Here is a 12,740-nt window from a genome sequence, read left to right on the forward strand (position 1 = left end):
ATGATCTGGGTGAACTATTTTCATAGTTACGTAAAGTATTATTTGTTCACCCAGATCATGAAATGGTCATTATAGGAAATTCAGTTTGTTAATTTATAATTTTACATAAACAATTATAAAAAGTCATGTGATGAAAGATCACATTTACGAGTTTCAGAGTCGTAAACTTTTCTTTTTAAAACTTTTTAAAAACTATTAAAACTTTTTTTTTTTTTAAAAAACCTTTTTTTAAAAACGATTTCTCTGGGTGTGCTAGGTCTTAGTTTGGGCCCTTGGGATCTTTAGTTGTAGCATGAGAACTTGGTTGTGGCATGTGGGATATAGCTCCTGGACCGGGGATTAAACCCAGGCCCCTTGCATTGGGAGCATGGAACCTCAGCCTCTGGACCACCATGGAAGTCCTGAGTCAGACTGATAGCTTTTGGAACACTTTGTTTCTTCTAATTAACTCAGTAAAATCAGGGAGATCAGTTGGGATGCCCTGGGCTTCAAATAACAAAAAACCTTGACTCAAACTGGTTTAATATTTGCTATTGACAATACCCTTCTTTCTGGTACTGAATTTTGAAGCAGTAAACTTCCTTGATTGTCGCTAACTAAGGTCAACTTGGACTCATTGAGTATACACTAGGATTTATTGAAAGGTATTAGATTGCTTGGGGCTTCCCTGATGGCTCAGTGGTAAAGAATCCGCCTGCAGTGCAGAGACATGTGTTGGATCCCTGGGATGGGAAGATCCCCTGAAGGAGGAAATGGCAACCTGCTCCAGTATTCTTGCCTGAAAAATCCCATGGACTGAGGAGCCTGGCGGGCTACAGTCCAAAGTATCGCAAAGAGTTAGAAACAACTGAGTGGATAAACACAACTGCATTAGATTGCTTACAAAATTTATGAGAAGGCTGGAGAACAAGCAGCCAGATAAAAAGCCCCAGACTACACCAAAGATCTGGCCAAATGAGGACATCACTGCCACTAGAGGCCTAGCTTAGGTCCTCTTGCATGTCACTGAACAGAGCTGGCATAGATCACTCCTGCCCCCAGCAACTATCTTGCTGCACCTACTGCTGCATTCAGAGCTGGTTGTCTGCCCTCCCTGCTTCTGTACATCACTAGATCTGTATTTGAAATCTGTGATGGAAACTTCCGATTGGCGGAAGCTTGGTCATGTGTTCATGTGTGGCTGCAAAGAAAGCTAGAAAAGTGATTATCTGGAACTTTCAATCCTTATACCGGGAGACTGTTTCTCATCCTATCGAGACTCATTAGGTCAAGAATTCCCCAAACATAGAAAGGGGTTCAGAAAGTGGGCAGCCAAAAGAATGACAAATGTTCATTAGAGTTTTAAACTACAATAACAAGGATCAGAGCATGTATAGTTTGATTTTAAAGACCTTTGCCCTACCTGGCTAATCTCCAAAAATACTCTTTGTTCTTAGTGCTTCTGTGGTCATAGGAATTTAAACATTTTCTAAACAACTTTTCCTTATCTTTCTGAGAAGTAATTTCAGCATGTTATTTAAGTTCTCTGGATATCAAGTAAAATTGTGACATATTTCTATAACTGAAGCTGATCTAAGAAATTAAAGCCTATAATTTATAGCTTTTACAGTCTAGGAGGCTTCACTCATATCTGTTTTCCTTTGTTCAGGAAATTCTTAAAATGTTCTAGTTTTGTGATTTAGTTTCACTGCGATTGTTTGAAGAGCTCAAAATAACATAATTGGCCAGTTACAAGTATAAAAGATAACTGATATTCTTTTCTCAAGAGCATTTTCTGGTTGCCAGAGCTGGCTCTGAGGATGTGAGGAGTATATTGAAAGTGCTCAAGGTTCACTGGTGCTGTAAGACCAGCTCTCAACCAGTGAAGGCTGCGGGTTGTTCAATACTTACCTCTGCTTCTTCACCTCTTAGTTGGAATAATGCTGAGACGTGTTCTTAAACTTCCCTATTCCCCTAATGGTGTTTTCTGGAACCACCTCTCAAACTACTAACATTCACATTCTTGTCTCAGTTTTTGCCTCTGGAGGAGGGAGAGGACCCAACACAAGCCATAAACTAAATCAAATTACTTAGGACGCTCAGTTTTATAACTTCATAGCAAGTTAACATTTTTAATCCCTACAGGTGTAAAAATATCTTCATTTTATCTTTTTTTTTTTGTCCTTGCCTTGTGACTTGCATGATTTTAGTTTCCACACCAAGGATTGACCCAATGCTCTCAGCAATGAAATCATGATGTCCTAACCTGCCAGAGAATTCCCTTTCCTCATATGTGATTTTTAGTTTGACTTGGTAGAGCATTCAAGGTTAAAAAAAATTGTTCTTCTGAGGTATTAAACATATATATGTAGCTTTCAGTTTTTCTCCATTTCTAATATAATCTCCTTTCTTCCCAAGCACCATCCCCAATCCTGCTTTGTTTTTCCTATTTGCTTTTTCTTCTGTTTTATGTTTGTGACTTTCTTCCAATAAATGGTGATTCTTGTCTCTCCACTAATGTGTAAGGCACTAAAAATCACTTTTGGGTAGAAGTTACTGGCTATGGACTTCAAGGTGGTTTGGATGGGAGCTGGCTATTTCTCTGGGGGTCCCAAATATCATCACCTACAAAAGAATCTACCTGAGAAGAATATTCTTACGGAGACAGAAAAGGCATACTCCCGATTCCTGGGGTTTTCAGAACAGGTTGAATAAGGGCCTGGAGAGCCCACCATTCAGTAAGCAGATATTCCCTTAATATTAGTATTTTCATCTTCACACTTAACTCTACTTTCCAACCTAAGTTGGAGCCATTCTAATCCAATTTCTCCACATCATAAATCTGTGATCTCCTATTAGATAAAATTACTTTTCTGGATGAAGGACCTGGGATGCAATTTCTCTTTTTAAAGACTTTCAACTAATCACTCTGTTTTCAATTCTGTGTTGCTCTCTGCTTTCCCTGATAACTGGTGCCTCCAAATTTTGGACTTCTCAGGCAGAGGCAAATCAACTTTGTTCTTATGTTTCTTCTTTGTGGTTTTTGAAGTTTTCTCTTCTTGGCTAAGGTAGTTACTGTGCCTCCATTGAATCGTTTCTGGGTCTGTTTCTATAGTCTACTTTTCCTGTTGGTTCCATTTCTCTGAATATCTGGTCATTTAAAATCGAATGTAGTGTTTCTCCTCACTCTAGAACTGAGTTGAGTAACAAGAGCTCACAGAGAGGATCCCTAATCAATAAATTCTCTTTTGCAGAAATTCATTGTCCTTGGTGGCAACTGGTATTATTTTAGAATATTGTAAGCAACAGATATGGTGGAGTCTAAATCATATGGTGCCAAGCTTCAGGTGTAAAACTGCATTTTCAGAGAACAGAGAATTTAAGAAACCAAGAAAAGGGAGACTAAAGTCAAGCTCTTGTTTTTCTTTGCATTTGAATTTCAGGCATTGAATGTGAAAAATTATAGGGATTCTGGATGATATTATTTCCCCCAGAAGGATTTCTCTTAATTTTGATTAGAAGATAGATTGGTAGCAGATCACCTTAATTCAGGCAGGGACTCAGCTCATACAAGACTGGGCTCCAGTCTTTATAACATATTTTTTCTACTATCTTCTAAAGTAAATCCCTGTACATATGTTATACTTACATCTTAAGATTTCACTTTAAAAATTCTGTTGTGTGATTTTAGAAAACAAATCAGGTCATGAGAGTTTTGTAATTTGTTACTTCCCAGGAATAATAGAAAATGTACCATGTTGTTGGAATTTGGTATTAAGCTATAGGATTAATGTGCTACTTTATTCTGGAAATAAATTTAAACTCACAGGTAGAAATGATAAAAAAATTATTTTTTGTTAAAATAAATTTCAATGTATTAGTGTTAGAATACAATGTTTCCCTGAATTCATATGCTAAATCATAAAGTGATTTTTCACTTCTGGTGGATTATTTCAGTTTACATACCCTAGTAATCATTCTCTTTGAACTTTGGGGGGAAGATTTGAGAAATACTGATTACATTTAATCCTCCTTTCTTTTGACAGTGCCACCCTGCCTGTGGGATCTTAGTCCCCAACCACAGATTGAACCTGCACCCCCTGTGTTGGAACCTAGCAGTTCCAACCACTGGACTGCAAGGGAAGTTCACGTCCTCTTTTTTTTTCTCTGATGGTTAGGAAATTTGAAACATCACCTCCTAGACATTCAGTAATAAGCAACCCCATTAATTTTTTTATCCATCTATTTAAACACTCTCATTCATGACTTCTGATTTAATTACCCTTCTTGTATATATTTGTTTTATCTTTATTTATCAAATATACCTTTAAGTGTATTCATTGTCTGCTGCTTTATAGACTTTTTGGGAAGCAGATGGATGGATAAACTTTATCTATTTTTAACTACCTATTACACTATTTTACTTATTGCCATGTTGGGTAAGCTTATTTTGAGGTTTTCTTCACAATGACATGACTAATTAATTTGGTATGGCACTTTTCTTAAAATCACTAGGAAATCAGCCTAATCTAATACAAGGTTAGATAATCAACATAAGAGACATTAGTAATCCTTAGGCTATCTAAAAGGAATAATTATATTGCCATACTTTAAAATATGTAAGGCACTTTCAAATACAAAGGAAACTATCAGTTCTATGCCATTTGGTCACAAGAAATTAGCATTTTCCCTAGGTTTCCCTATGCAATTTTTTTCAGAGGCAAAAACAACCCAACATTCTAAATGGATATTTTTAGAAGTAATTATATGTAGGGACCACATGATATCATGATGATGTAAAAACATTTTTGTAGAGTAAGAATATCCTATCATGTCCCCTGAGTGGCAGAAGGAATATGTCATTCCAACCCATAAAAATATTTTTGCTATCTTATTACCTCCATACTAAATAACTTAACCAGATCATTTGACTCTGTGGAGTACAAGGAGACTCATTATGGTTGCAGTAAATGAGAGAACTTTTTAAATTATTTCTTGGACTGCCATATGACTTTTGATAAGGGGGATTGTGGAGAGGATATTGCAGAAGAAAGGAAATCACAAATAAATTAACTAGGCGAAAGTGTTATAATGAGGCTCATGGCATAGAAAATATTATTCACATAATAAAATAATAAAATATAGGGGTACTAAGCCTTTTTAAAACATATGTGAATGTATACCAAGCTTAGAAAAGACTATGTTTGAATCTTCAGTCTTGGGCAGTGAATTAAAATTTTAGACACTCAACTTATTTGTCGTTATAATGTAGATATTTCTCTCAAGGCTGTCCTGAGGACTAAATGACCTACCTATATTCACCCCACCTAAAAGTAGCCCCAAATATAACTTAATATCGTGTGTGTGTATGTGTGTGTGTGTTAGTTGCTCAGTCATGTCCAACTCTTTGCAACCCCATGGACATTGCCTGCCAGTCTCCTCTGTCCATGGGATTTCTTAGACAAGAATACTAGAGTGGTTGCCATTCCCTTCTCCAGAGAATGTTCACAACCCAGGGATGAACCCAGATTCGGTCTGCCGCATTGCAGGCAGATTCTTTACCAACTGAGCCACTGGGGAAGCCCCCAACTTGATACCTTTTTGATGTAAAAAAAACAAAAAATGTTTTGAGCCACTTGAAAATATAAACTTCTAGCATGTACATAAGTCAGATGACTATGTATAGAATAGTAATTTTATTATGACTTCCAGCTGTGACTGACCTTGGGCAAGTTCTTTACCTATGAACTTGGTGACATGCCCCGTAACATAGGAAAATTTATGCTGACACAACTCAGATGCCTATTGGTAGAATTCAACACACATATCGTTAGGATATATTGCACCTTGTATTAGATTGCTAAAGTTGGCGTGACAAAGGATAGCAGGCTGGGTGGCTCTAGCAACAGAAATCTATTGCCTTACACTTCTGGAGACTAGAAGCTGGAAAACGAGACATTGTCAGCGTTGGTTCCTCTGAGGGCTGTGAGGGAAGGATGTGCTCTTGGCCTGTCTTTTTGGCTTGTAGATGGCATTTTCTCCCCATAATCTCTTCGCATTATCCTCCTTCTATGCATCTCTCTGTGTCCAAATTTCCACTTTTTATAAGGATACTAGTCATATCAGATTAAGGGCCCGCCCTACTCCAGTGGCTCAGTTGGTAAAGAATCTGCCTGCAATGCAGGAGACTCAGTTCGGTCCCTCAGTGGGGAAGATCCCCTGGAGAAGAAAATGGTAACCCACTCCAGTATTCTTGCCTGGAAAATCCCATGGACAGACGAGCCTGGTGGGCTATAGTCCATGGGGTTGCAAAGAATTAGACACGACTGAGAGACTGAGCATAGTAAACATAGCCTACTCCAGTGTGAACTCATCCTAACGAGTTACATCCGCATGGACTCTGACCAAAAGGTCACATTCTGAGATGCTTTGGGGTTAGAATTGCACCATATGGATTTTGGGGAGACACAGTTCAACTCATAGCATAACGATGTAGAACTTTGTGCTATCTATCACAATTGTATAATGTTGAATATAGTCTTCCAAAGTATTAATGAAAAACCTCCTTTAAATTAAATATTTACTCAAATGTTGTGCAGTTTAAATGTTGTGCATTTAGGCAGAATATCCAGTCCAGGGAAAAATTGAGGGGAAATAAACTGAAGGAGCAGGAAAACGGAAACTGGCAGATGAATTTGACACTGGCACAGGGTGTGGTAGCCTTTCTATTTTGCCTCCACTATGCGTCCTTCACATTAGCTCTCACGGTCAAGTTGCCCGAAGCTCTCGCATCTCCTACCTTGCAGATTTCATTTTCTCCTCTCCCAGGGTTCTCTGTCTTTATTAGACTCCTACTTTAACAGCTGTTCTTGTCCCAAAGATTTCAGTGTTAATTAGTTCCTATTAACTGACTATACACTTGTGGGTATGATGACTGATTCATGTGTATTTCTTCTTTTTTCCTTTATTGACTTTTTAGATGTTCTTGGAACTCAAATATATACCTCTAATCAACACAATATATAAACAGTTGGGAATAATTTTAGAATAAAATACTTTATTTCATGAGAATATTAGAAATAAAGCTTGAGTTAGGGACTTTAGCCCTTTCTTACCCAATACTTACTCTATAGGATTACCCTTAACCACTTGGTCAGGGACCCCTTTGATCACCATCTTTCCCTTCAAAATGGGAACTGCTTCATTTTTTGTTTCTGGTTATACATACAAAATCCATAATAGTCCAACTTGTAATAATGATAATCCAACTAATTCTTACAATAAGTTCATAAAATAACTAAAAGAAAGGCATAATAACACCCTTTTTAAAAATCTCCTTCCAAATTTTTTCTATACACATATAGCCATGCACATATTTTACACGTGGTGCCATATGTTTCTAATAATCTCTTTGCACTGAAGAATGTAGCATGAACATACTTCTTTGTGGCCAAAAATAGTTTTATATTATCATTTTAATGTATGCATGCATGCTAAGTCGCTTCAGTTGTGTCCAACTCTTTGCAACCCTATGGACTGTAGCCCTTCAGGCTCCTCTGTCCATGGGATTTCCCAGGCAAGAATACTGGAGTGGGTTGTCATTTCCTCCTCCAGGGGATCTTCCCAACCCAGGGATCGAACCTGCATCTCTTACACCTCCTGCATTAGCAGCTGGGTTCTTTACTACTAGTGCCACCACCCGGGAAGCCCATCATTTTAATAGCCACTTGGTATTCCTTATGTAGCTATGCCATGATGTATTTAAAACAGTGAGCCTCCAATCTTGAACTATGACATTTTTCAGAAAAGTTTCCAAATTTCACACCAATGTTTACTTCTTTGTTAGGGGCCAGCCTTTTTAGGTCCACACTACAAGTTTTTGCAATGAAAATAGAAACCCAGGGCACTGACGCCTGAACCATAACTCCTGTCAAGGCATATCCTGTGCAGAGTGCTACCGTTTTTCCACTGTGAAACATTACTTGAACAGAGTCTCAAAATAGCCCTCCCTCTTTTTAGCATGCCAGCATCTCACTTGTGTTATCCGGCCCTCCCAAAGCGGCCAGCAAGAATTCTCAACTCCTCGGCCTCGGAGTCCCTCTGTCCCTGTGCCAGACCAGACTTAGCAATCAGAGCATAATGTCAGGGGAGCTGTGGGCAGTTGGAACTTTGGGAGAGCAAGTGGGAATGCAGACGTGTGGAGCTGGCCAGTTCCCTGTCTCCACCTGTGGCAAAAGACCTTGGTGTCATGCATAGAGGCGTTCTGAGTTGGGGATAAAGGTCAGGGGTACAGGCTTATGGTGTGCCTGAAGCCCAGCCTAACCGACTCACATTTGTCCTTGCTGTTACCTACAAATGACAGAGCAGGTTTAGGAAGGTTATAGATTTTTCAAGTTTTTAATTCTCTAATTTACACTAGTAAAACTCCAAAGAACATGAGCTTCAAAATTAGACAGTCTTAAGTTCAAGGCTAGATCTGCCACTTATTATTCACGAGACCCAAAACTTCAGGCACTCAGCAAGCACTTATTAAATAAAGGTGTTGCATGGAAGTCTGTGAATGTCAGCTCTAAAATGAGGATGATAATCGTAGCAATTCCCAGGGCCGTTGTAAGGACAAACTGATGACTGCACAATTGGCATGTAAAAAGTGCTCCGTAAATGACAACTGTTACTTTATTATTCTCAGAAGAAAAATTAGAACTCTTCTTCCCAGAATCCTTTTTATAGTCCTCTCACCAGATTCATTTGTTCAAGTAGTTATTAAATAGGTACTATGATAGATCAGATCAGATCAGTCGCTCAGTCGTGTCCGACTCTTTGCGACCCCGTGAATCGCAGCACGCCAGGCCTCCCTGTCCATCACCAACTCCCGGAGTCCACCCAGACTCACGTCCATCAAGTCAATGATGCCATCCAGCCATCTCATCCTCTGTCGTCCCCTTCTCCTCTTGCCCCCAATCCCTCCCAGCATCAGAGTCTTTTCCAATGAGTCACCATGATAAGTATGGGGGAAACATGTTAAATAAGACAGTGTCCAGGGGTGCAATTTAGAAATATCCATTCATTCACTGAACACATTTATTTATTTATAAATATTAATTAATTTATTAATCAATTAGGCTGTGCTGAGTCTTAAATGCAGCATGCTTGATCTTTAGTTGTGGCATGTGGGATCTAGTTCCCTGACCAGGAATCGATCCTGTGCCCTCTGCATTGGGAGCTCGGAGTCTTAGCCACTGGACCGCCAGAGACATCCTGGAACACTTGCTTATTCATTACTTTTTAATCAAGTACAGAGCACATAATCTACCTCCAAAATACTTTTCTGTGTTTTCTTACTTCCATCACCATCGTCATCCTATGGACCACAGCAACAAATTCCTTGCTATTCTCCCTGCTTCCATTCTTGACTTTTAAAAACCACTTCACATCCAGAGTGATCTTTTAACAGTGTAAATCAGATTGTGCATTCCTTTGTGAAAGCACAAAATCCATTTAGAATAAGATGCAAATGCGTTACCTTGGCCCACATGGCCCTATATGACCTGACCCCTTCCTACATCTCCAACCTCAGCTTAGCCTACCCACATCACTCTTCCCTTGCTCCTATATTCCACAGTCTCAGTTCAAGCTCTTTTCAACCTCAGGGCTTTTGCACATGTTGTTCTTTCTGTCTGAAAGGCCATCTCCTTGGCTCTTTGGATAACAGGCTTCTTCTCATGCTTCATGTATCCATCAAAGATAACATTTTCAGAGAAGGCATCCTTAATGGCCATCATTTATTCCTTAACACAGCATCTTGTTTATTTCCTTCTTACTGCTTTTTACAATCTATACTTATTTTATTTTCTGTCTCTCCCACTAGACCATAAGCCCCAAGAGGGCAGGAGCATTGCCTAGGAATATGCCTGCCACACAGTAGGCACTCAATAATGTATTACATGAAGAATGAATGATTGAATTTCCATTGCTTGATAACCTCTAGGAATCAAAATTCGTCTTTTTACATTTTTAAAATTAAAAAAAATTGGGGGGTGGTGCTGTGCTGTGTGGCTAGAGGAATCTTATTTCCCTAACCAGGGATTGAACCTATGCCCTTGGCAGTGAAAGCGTGGAGTCCTAACCACTGAACTGCCAAGATATTCCCAAGAATAGAAATTCTGAACTCCAGGTTGGTACATTCTAGGATACATATCTTCTGATGTGAAAAGTTATTTTTATGTAGGACTAAATTTAAAAAATGGATAGAATGTAACCTGGAAAGGAGAAGGGAAAGTTAGTCTCCTCTAGGAGAATAGCAGAGTAGAACACATTGCAGCAACAAAGAGTTTTAAAACTCATTTGTATTTAGGGACACAGTGTTCCTTCTCCACTATCCTCTAAATAGGGTCCATGGAGAAGAGGATGGGCTTTGATGCCAAGAGCCGGATTCACATTGCTGCCCTAACCTTTACTGGCTGTGTGACCACCGGCAAGTTAGATAATGGTTCCAAGTCCATTGAACTGAGAAATGGACCCCTGAGTCCACTACAGAGTAAGGGTTCAGTTCAGGTTAATTACCTATCCTTTTTATTCTGCTGAAAAGATTTTTTGGGGCTTACCATTATAAGTTTAAAAGATAACAATAGCCATGACCTAGCACAGTGCTGGGTATGTCAGATCAGATCAGTCGCTCAGTCGTGTCCAACTCTTTTCGACCCCATGAATCGCAGCATGCCAGGCCTCCCTATCCATCACCAACTCCCGGAGTTCTCTCAGACTCACGTCCATCGAGTCAGTGATGCCATCCAGCCATCTCATCCTCTGTCATCCCCTTCTCCTCCTGCCCCCAATCCCTCCCAGCATCAGAGTCTTTTCCAATGAGTCAACTCTTCGCATGAGGTGGCCAAAGTACTGGAGTTTCAGCTTTAGCATCATTCCTTCCAAAGAAATCCCAGGGCTAATCTCCTTCAGAATGGACTGGGTGGATCTCCTTGCAGTCCAAGGGACTCTCAAGAGTCTTCTCCAACACCACAGTTCAAAAGCATCAGTCTTCGGCGCTCAGCCTTCTTCACAGTCCAACTCTCACATCCATACATGACCACAGGAAAAACCATAGCCTTGACTAGATGGACCTTTGTTGGCAAAGTAATGTCTCTGCTTTTGAATATGCTATCTAGGTTGGTCATAACTTTCCTTCCAAGGAGTAAGCGTCTTTTAATTTCATGGCTGCAGTCACCATCTGTAGTGATTTTGGAGCCCAGAAAAATAAAGTCTGACACTGTTTCCACTGTTTCCCCATCTATTTCCCATGAGTGGTGGGACCGGATGCCATGATCTTCATTTTCTGAATGTTGAGCTTTAAGCCAACTTTTTCACTCTCCTCTTTCACTTTCATCAAGAGGCTTTTCAGTTCCTCTTGACTTTCTGCCATAAGGGTGGTGTCATCTGCATATCTGAGGTGATTGATATTTCTCCCGGCAATCTTGATTCCAGTTTGTGTTTCTTCCAGTCCAGCATTTCTCATGATGTACTCTGTATATAAGTTAAATAAACAGGGTGACAATATACAGCCTTGACGAACTCCTTTTCCTATTTGGAACCAGTCCCATGGAACCAGTTCCATGTCCAGTTCTAACTGTTGCTTCCTGACCTGCATACAAATTTCTCAAGAGGCAGATCAGGTGCTCTAGTATTCCCATCTCTTTCAGAATTTTCCACAGTTTATTGTGATCCACACAGTCAAAGGCTTTGGCATAGTCAATAAAGCAGAAATAGAGGTTTTTCTGGAACTCTCTTGCTTTTTCCATGATACAGCAGATGTTGACAATTTGATCTCTGATTCCTCTGCCTTTTCTAAAACCAGCTTGAACATCAGGAAGTTCACGGTTCACATATTGCTGAAGCCTGGCTTGGAGAATTTTGAGCCTTACTTTACTAGCGTGTGAGATGAGTGCAACTGTGTGGTAGTTTGAGCATTCTTTGGCATTGCCTTTCTTTGGGATTGGAATGAAAACTGACCTTTTCCAGTTTTCCAAATTTCCAAATTTACTGGCATATTGAGTGCAGCACTTTCACAGCATCATCTTTCAGGATTTGAAATAGCTCAACTGGAATTGCATCACCTCCACTAGCTTTGTTGGTAGTGATGCTTTCTAAGGCCCACTTGACTTCACATTCCAGAACATCTGGCTCTAGGTCAGTGATCACACCATTGTGATTATCTGGGTCGTGAAGATCTTTTTTGTACAGTTCTTCTGTGTATTCTTGCCATCTCTTCTTAATATCTTCTGCTTCTGTTAGGCCCATACCATTTCTGTCCTTTATCGAGCTCATCTTTGCATGAATGTTCCTTTGGTATCTCTGATTTTCTTGAAGAGATCCCTAGTCTTTCCCATTCTGTTGTTTTCCTCTATTTCTTTGCATTGATCGCTGAAGAAGGTTTTCTTATCTCTTCTTGCTATTCTTTGGAACTCTGCATTCAGATGTTTATATCTTTCCTTTGCTCCTTTGCTTTTCGCTTCTCTTCTTTTCACAGCCATTTGTAAGGCCTCCCCAGACAGCCATTTTGCTTTTTTGCATTTCTTTTCTATGGGAATGGTCTTGATCCCTGTCTCCTGTACAATGTCACGAACCTCATTCCATAGTTCATCAGGCACTCTATTTATCAGATCTGGGCCCTTAAATCTATTTCTCACTTCCACTGTATAATCATAAGGGATTTGATTTAGGTCATACCTGAATGGTCTAGTGGTTTTCCCTACTTTCTTCAATTTAAG

The sequence above is a fragment of the Bos indicus genome, chromosome 5 (genome assembly GCF_029378745.1).
Source record: "Bos indicus isolate NIAB-ARS_2022 breed Sahiwal x Tharparkar chromosome 5, NIAB-ARS_B.indTharparkar_mat_pri_1.0, whole genome shotgun sequence".
In the NCBI taxonomy this organism is placed as follows: domain Eukaryota; kingdom Metazoa; phylum Chordata; class Mammalia; order Artiodactyla; family Bovidae; genus Bos; species Bos indicus.